Source organism: Vigna radiata, chromosome 5, assembly GCF_000741045.1.
Source record: "Vigna radiata var. radiata cultivar VC1973A chromosome 5, Vradiata_ver6, whole genome shotgun sequence".
NCBI classification, from domain to species: Eukaryota; Viridiplantae; Streptophyta; class Magnoliopsida; order Fabales; family Fabaceae; genus Vigna; species Vigna radiata.
Window position 1 is genome coordinate 17,283,856 of NC_028355.1, and position 7,955 is coordinate 17,291,810.

Genomic DNA, 7,955 nt, shown 5'->3' on the forward strand with positions numbered 1-7,955 from the left:
ATTGTTAACATGTTGATCTATTTTTTATTGAAGTAAGTGCTAATAATAAAATATTTAATGAGTTAGATCTAAAAGCTTTGATGTTGGAAAGTGGATGCTAATTTTTTTTGTTGACTTTTCAAACAGCGTATGCAGTATGGTGAGTGCTAAATTTTTGCATTGATAAAAATCTGCCATAGTTTTCCTCTCTATCAGAATATTTGATAGTTTCATCATTTTAGTTCTGGTTTTGGTTTTTTGAATCTACCTTACTTTATTTTCTTCCATTTTTGTTTGTTTAGATGAGTAAAATGATGAACAAGGATGATGTTGTGATCAAGGTTAAAGGAATGCTGGAGAGAGCAAGCCCACCAATAACTCAAGAGTGTTGCATTTACAGAGTACCTCTAGTTATTCGCCAACTCAACCAAGAAGCTTATACTCCAAAGGTTGTTTCCATAGGTCCTTATCACCATAATAGTCCCCATCTTCAGAATATGGAAAGACACAAAGTTATGTATTTCAAGTCATTTCTTCAACGAACCAATACAAGTATATAGCATCTAAGGAGCCCCAAATTCGTCACTGCTATTCAGACGCACTTCAATTCACCCCGAACAACCTCGTAGAGATAATCTCTGTGGATTCAGGTTTTATACTTTAACTCTTTTGGACAATGAACTGTGGGACAGATGACATGTATCTTTCAACACCATGGTTTGCAACTAACATATTTACCTGTTATGCAAACTGCTGCTACCATTGCTGCGATTTTTCTACTTGGTCTCTCTTTAGTTCAAACAGTTTGCTCCATCTTGCAGACAAAAAAGTATTAGAATGTCTCACCCCTTCCCAAGACCATGTCAATTAGTCTATATCTTCCTTGTTTCTCTTTTATGTATTTTTTTTGTTGTTGTATTTCATTTTTTATACTTTTCCCAGTTGCTCATTAGCAGTAGCTCTGCTCTCTTTATGTTTTGTTTGGTGTGTCTTTTTGCTGTCAATTATTAATGTATTGTGTTTTAGTTATTGTAATGCAAGAAAATTAGGTCACATTTTTCTTTTTAATTTGCATTATGATTGTTTTACAAAATTTTGTAATAATTTAATTTATGTACTCTTAGTAAAATTTTTTGGTTTAGTATTTGTACCGATAAATTTTCTTATTTTTTAGTTTTTAAGTTTATCAAAACTTTATGTTTTAAATCTTATATTTTAATCTTTGTTGATATTTGTCAACATCCGATGATCATCTGCATACATAAAATAACATAAGCTATGATTTTATGGGGGATTTTGAGGAGATGCTGAAGGGCGAAGAGAACACCCGTAACTGAAGAATGTTGCATGTACGGAGTGTCCTTTTGATATTTGATTATGATATTTTGACAATTTTTTTTAACAATTTTTTTTAACAATTTTTTGACAATAGGACACATGTCATCATTTTATTAGTTTATTTGAATTTGTGTTTAAAAAAATATTTGAAACAGAACTAATCACAAACAGTTACATATACCTTATAAAAAAAGTTGGGGTGTTACTCTCTCCACCCCCACTGCACCTCCCCAAAATTTAAAAGTTTTTTGTAATGTCAAAAATACCCTTTTTACCTTATTTATTTACTTTCTCTTTCTCTTTCTAAAACCTAATTCCTTACCCATTTTCACTGTTTTCTTTGCAGCTCACCCCCCCCCACCCCCAAATTCCACATTCGTCTTCTTCCCACCTTCCCACACCCTCAGATCTGTTTGCTTCCAACCCACATCCGTTTCTTCCAATCCCCTAAGTCTCACTTTCTCTCATTTCTTTTGTTGGTGGTGCAGTGGTTATTCGAGGTGCGACGTTGTGATAGTGTGTGCGGTGGTCCGTCGGCGTTGCGGAGGTGCGGCGGTGTGTAGTGGTCATTTGGTGCTTCCTTCTTGTGCAGGTCTACGAGAGGTTAGTTTGTTGTTTAATCATAGATAGATTTATGAATTTTTGCTGATTATTGTCGTGCTGTTGTGTTTGGTGGTGGTTTTTGGGAGTACAAAAGGACGAGACCATGAAGTTGCTTAGACAGATGGTTAGAATCTCTGGTAAAGAAGAATCAGCGAAAGTAGAGCTGAGACCCATGTTTGCAGAACTCATGTTCAACATACTCATCAGAATGATGTGCGGAAAACGCTACTACGGTGAGGAATACGATGACACCACCGCTGAGGAGACTAAGAAGTTTAGAGAGCTCATGAATGAGATATCGCAATTTGGGTTGGGGTCCAACCTCAGAGATTTTGTGCCGCTTTTGAGAATTTTTCAGAGTCAAAAGGTTACGAAAGGTTGGAGAGAAGCTAGATGCGTTCTTCCAAGGACTCATTGATGAGCATCGGAATAAGAAGAAAGTTCAAATACCATGACGACCAAGTGTGAGAGGTGAAAAAAGAAAAAGGATCTCAAAAACTTGGAGAACGGATCTCAAGAGGTTGGGGTGAGGTAGGGTAAATAACATTAAAACTAAAAAAAGTAAAAAGGTTAAAAAAGTAAAGTAAAAAAATATTTTTGTAATCAAAAAAATATTCAAGAAAGATGGGGAGGTGGAGGGAACAAAGGAGAGGTGCAGGAACAACACCCGAAAAGTGGTTAAAAAAGTATTGTTAAGAGAACTTTTTCCTTTTATATTTATGACTCAAGAATATGAACATTTTATAGGCCCTTTTCACCATAACCGTCACCCTCCTCCTCACAACATGGCAACAAAGAGGAACTGATGAAGATCATTTTATAGATTTTGGTTTTATACTTGCTCTTTTTGAGAGACTATTATTATGACCAAGATCTTTCAATACCTTATATAAGATTAGATTTGTTGTTAGAACTAACTTATTTGACAACCTCTTCAATCTCTCATTTCCTAAGTCAGACAATAATTAATATAAACTTGTTTATTCAACTTATCGTTTGGTTGTTTTGCAATGTTAAAAATTTCATATGACTAGAGATAAAACAAAATTATAATATATAAATAGATGTAAACTTCACCTTACAAACTAGTTTTGTGGGATTAGGTTAAATTTAAAGTTTACTTCTTAATAATAAACTTCAAGAATTTACAAAAAGATCACCATAATTTTGAGATTATTAGTAGGAAGGCATTTAAACTTTTTGCATGATGGTTTCTCAACATAAGGTGAATTTCATTGAACTTTTTAGTGCGTGATCCTTTATCAGAAGTACATAGGCTATATGTAAGGGCCTATAATTTCTAAGGGCTATTGGGCCTTAGAAAAGGAGTAGTCAGGCCCATAAACCTGTGGTGATTCAGCCTTAGAGGGGAGGGGCTTTACTTTTCAGAAAACCAGTTTCCCATTCTGCATATTTCCCTTCTCTCTCTAGAATAGGAACTTTGTCCTAACCAAGTTTCCTCCACCTTCTCTCTAATATTACAGCAAATTGAACCGTTAAATTTCTAAATTGATACCGCCAAATCATTCCTGGAGTCAAGAGCTGCTGAGCCATTCCACCAATCTTGCGTTTCAGTGGGTGATAAGTGTGAAAAACAAATATTTTTACACTTATAAATTACCTTAATAATGTAATTATTCATGTTTTTACTCAATGAAAAGTTGTAATTTGTAGCAGAGTGTTTCGTAAATTATTGTTCAGGAAAAATTGCATAAATGTGAAGTTGACAGCCAATTCTCGCACAACCAGCAAAATTCGCAGAGCCAGAGGAATACATTCGCACAGCGCACCACTATTGGTTCGCTGAGCAAATCAACCAATTTGGAGGAGCAAAACTCAATAATTCGCTAAGCGCACCAGTATTGGTTCGCTAAGCGAATTACAGCAGAAAAGAGAAAAAATTGCAAATTCGCAAAGCGCACCTGAGGCTGTGCGCTGAGCGAATTACAGCAGTTGAGTTGCATAAATAAAAATTAATTCGCACAGCGAATTTGCTTCTGTGCGCTGAGCGAATGGTGCAAGTTACTGAAAAAATTAACTGGCTCTTAATGATACGTGACAGAGAGGAAGGTTATCTTCAGACACGAAGAAAAATTAGAAAACCTCGCTGAAGACCATTGAAGACGTTGAGAAGACTCTCTGAAGACATCAAGACTACACATGATGCAAGGAATTGCTAAAATGAGTACGTTTGTGATGTCTAGGATAGGCTAAATTTTCTTTCATTGGAATTGGCTGTATGGCAAAACATTGATGTAATTGTCCTGATCAATAAATGTATTTGTTCATGTTCTTTTCTTTACTTGATTTTGATTATATGGAAGTATAATTTTTCTTAAAGGTTCTCTTTGTATTGGGAAGTATTTTTAGAACCAGAAACGTAAGAAAAGAAGCTAAAAGTGATCACGCTAGGAATAGCTTACATGCTTTTGGTCATTCTGAACATCTGAACTCAATGCAAAATTATTCCTTAAATTAATTAAGGAATTAATAAATTAAGGAATAATTTTAGAACTTGTTTTAAGGAATTAAAGCAAGATATCAACTTGTGAATGCATGAACAGGTCATATATTGTATAGGATGTTACTGAGATGTTAGTCTGAAACCAATTCCAATGATTGTTCGTATCATATTTTCATCTTAACTTTTACGTTGTTAAATTTTGTGTTCTTTATGCAAAAATTCAAAGCAACTTTCATCAACACGAATTGATCTTGATAATTTTTAAATTAAATAACGTAACACAAATTCCCTGAGGAGAACGATTCTTTTCTTATCACTGTATTACTTGTAACGATTTGGTATACTTGCCAAAAAGTTATCAAGTTTTTGGCGCCGTTGCCGGGGAATTTGATTGTTTTGTTATTCAATTTATTGTGTATCAATTTCAATTCTGTTCCATTATCTGTAAATCCATTGTTTTAATTTTCGTATATATGTATATATTGTGTTGTTCTGTTCCTGTGTTATTTCTGTGGGCTGATCTTTAGAGATTTTTGTTCTGCATGAGAAGCAGAACAAAATCTGAGAATTTATTGTTTGATTCTGAGATCGAAAGGACTGCCCGTAGAAATAATAGTAGGCGTCGAAGAGAATACAGAAAAAAAGAAGCTAGCTTATCTGCTACTTCTAACACTCTTTCTTCATCTGATCAAGAGGACAAAGGAATGGAAGGAAATAGGGACAATGAACAAAGGGATAGGCGTACGTTGCAAGATTTTGCATCAGTGTCCGTACCTGCAGCTTTCAANAGTATAGCCAAACCTGTGGTGATTGCAGCTAATATGGAAATAAGGCCATCATTAATTCACCTAGTTCAAAGTAACCCATTTTCAGGACTGTCACACGAAAATCCCTATGATCATCTGACAACGTTCAATCAATATTGCAATACTGTGAAGATGTTAAATGTGTCAGATGAGGCAATCAGACTTAGTCTGTTTCCCTTCTCTCTGGCTGGAGAGGCAAATAAATGGTTAAATTCTTTTCCAGAGGAAAGTCTGACAGATTGGGATGACGTGGTGGCAAAGTTTTTACACAAATATTTCCCTCAATCGAAGATAAATAAAGGCAAGCAGGAGATATCATCCTTCCAACAGGAACCTGATGAGACTTTGGGCAAAACATGGGACAGGTTCAAGGGGTTGCTTAGAAAGACACCCATTCATGGGTTTGACGTTCCCACTCAATTAAACCTCTTTTTGGGAGGATTAAAATCTCACACAAAGTTGATGTTGGATGCCTCAGCAGGAGGGAACATTAGGTTGAAAACACCTGATGAAGCTCATATCATTATTGAAAATATGGCATCTAGTGACAATGACGTTACAAGTGAGAGAGGGCAAAACCAGAAGAGGGGAATGTTTGAGTTGCAATCCCAAGATGCCTTACTCGCCCAAAACAAAATCATTACTCAACAGCTTGAGTCTCTGATGAAAAAGGTTTCACAAATGCAACCCCAAAATGTATCACAGGCCCAACATATTGTGCAAGGTTGTGAACTGTGTGGTGGAGAGCACCAAAATGGAGAGTGTGCTATTCTAACCAATGCAAAGGAAGAGGTAAATTATATGGGAAATCAAGGCCGTCAAGGAAATTATGGAAATTATAATCAAGGATGGAGACCTCATCCTAGCATGGGTCAGGCTAGTTCCAGTAGACCACCACCTCCACAGTTTCATCAACCACCCACTGATAGGATCTCAAAACTGGAAGAAACTCTTCAACAGTTTATGCAGATGACCTTATCAACTCAAAAGAGCACAGATGCTTCTATAAAGAATTTAGAATTTCAAATGGGTCAAATGGCCAAGAGATTAGAAGATAAGCCTGTGAATACGTTTGGAGCTAACACTGAACCAAATCCAAAAGAGCATTGCAAAGCTATCACTACAAGGAGCGGTAAAGTGTTAGAAAGTGCAATTGTGAAGAAGGATGATATAAAGAAAAAATTAAATGATGATCAGGAAGAACAGGAGGAAGAGAGCGTTGAAGAAGAAGAGGACAAAAAGAAGGAAGAGGAAGATAGCCAAAAAGAAAAACAGGTTGTGACTCATTTACCTTATCCAAAAACTTTTTCAAGAAAGGATAAGGAAAGTCAATTTTCAAAATTTATGGCTCTCTTCAACAAGCTGGAAATCACAATTCCCTTTTTAGAAGCACTTCAACAGATGCCCTCATATGCTAGATTCATGAAAGATCTGTTGACCAAAAAAAGAAAGTATATTGAGGAAGAAACAATTGAGGTGCAAGGGAATTGTAGTGCCATCATCCAAAAACTTTTACCACCTAAATTCAAAGACCCTGGAAGTTTTACTATTCCATGTGCAATTGGAAAGCTCCCCATTGGAAAAGCGTTGATAGATTTAGGGGCAAGCATAAATTTAATGCCCTTGTCTATGTTAAAGAAGATAGGGGACATGGAAGTAAAACCAACAAGGATGACTCTCCAACTAGCAGATAGGTCTGTAAAGTACCCATTTGGAGTTATTGAAGATGTTTTGGTGAAAGTTGACAAATTCACTTTTCCAGTGGATTTTGTTATTCTTGACATGGAGGAGGATACTGAAGTCCCCCTCATATTGGGTAGACCATTTATGAAAACTGCTAGAGTTATCATTGATGTTGATGACGGTCATCTAAAGGTGAGGTTGCATGATGAGACTGTAACTTTCAATATTGTGGAAGCAATGCAACACCCCAGGGATAGAGGAAACTGTTTTAGAGTGGAAGTTTTGGATGATGTGATTGAGAACGTAAGAAGCCAGATGTATGTGAAATCCCCATTAGAGCGTGTGTTGGTTGATGCATGCGAAGAGCTAACTGATGAAGAAGAATCTAAAGTACAGGAGATTTCACAACATCTGGAGAAATTGAAAGAGGAAAATTCCACGGATGTGAAAGTGGAAAAATTGGAAAAGGCTNACTTAGATGATCAGGACAAAAAGGAATTGAAAATACTTCCTGATCATCTCAAGTATGTGTTTCTAGAGGAAAATTCAAAGAAGCCTGTGATTATAAGCAATTCTCTATCAAACAGTGAGGAAGAAAAATTGGTTAAAATTTTGAAGATGAACAAAAAGGCAATAGGTTGGCACATCTCTGATCTGAAAGGTATAAGTCCAACCTACTGCATNCATAGAATCATGATGGAACANGACTATAAACCCATAGCACAACCACANAGGAGGTTGAATCCTACGTTGAAAGAGGTGGTGAGAAAGGAANTGCTTAAATTGCTTGAAGCAGGAATGATATATCCTATATCTGATAGTGCTTGGGTTAGTCCTGTGCATGTTGTTCCTAAGAAGGGGGGTATGACTGTTGTTCAAAATGAGAAAAATGAATTAATTCCAACAAGAACAGTCACAGGGTGGAGAATGTGTATNGATTATAGAAAGTTAAATCAAGCCACCAGGAAAGACCATTTTCCTCTCCCTTTTATGGACCAAATGTTGGAAAGGCTAGCAGGACAAGCCTACTATTGTTTCCTGGATGGCTATTCCGGGTACAATCAAATAGTAGTGAATCCTGA

The 7,955-nt window shown here is 36.2% G+C and overlaps 1 long non-coding RNA gene across 1 annotated transcript; it reads left to right on the forward strand.

Moving 5' to 3' along the window:
* The first annotated feature begins 1,474 nt into the window (after positions 1-1,474).
* On the forward strand, positions 1,475-2,707 carry LOC111241612. The gene is made up of 2 exons (XR_002667634.1): positions 1,475-1,920; positions 2,015-2,707. It is a non-coding gene; the product is annotated as an uncharacterized LOC111241612 (long non-coding RNA).
* Positions 2,708-7,955: the final 5,248 nt, after the last annotated feature.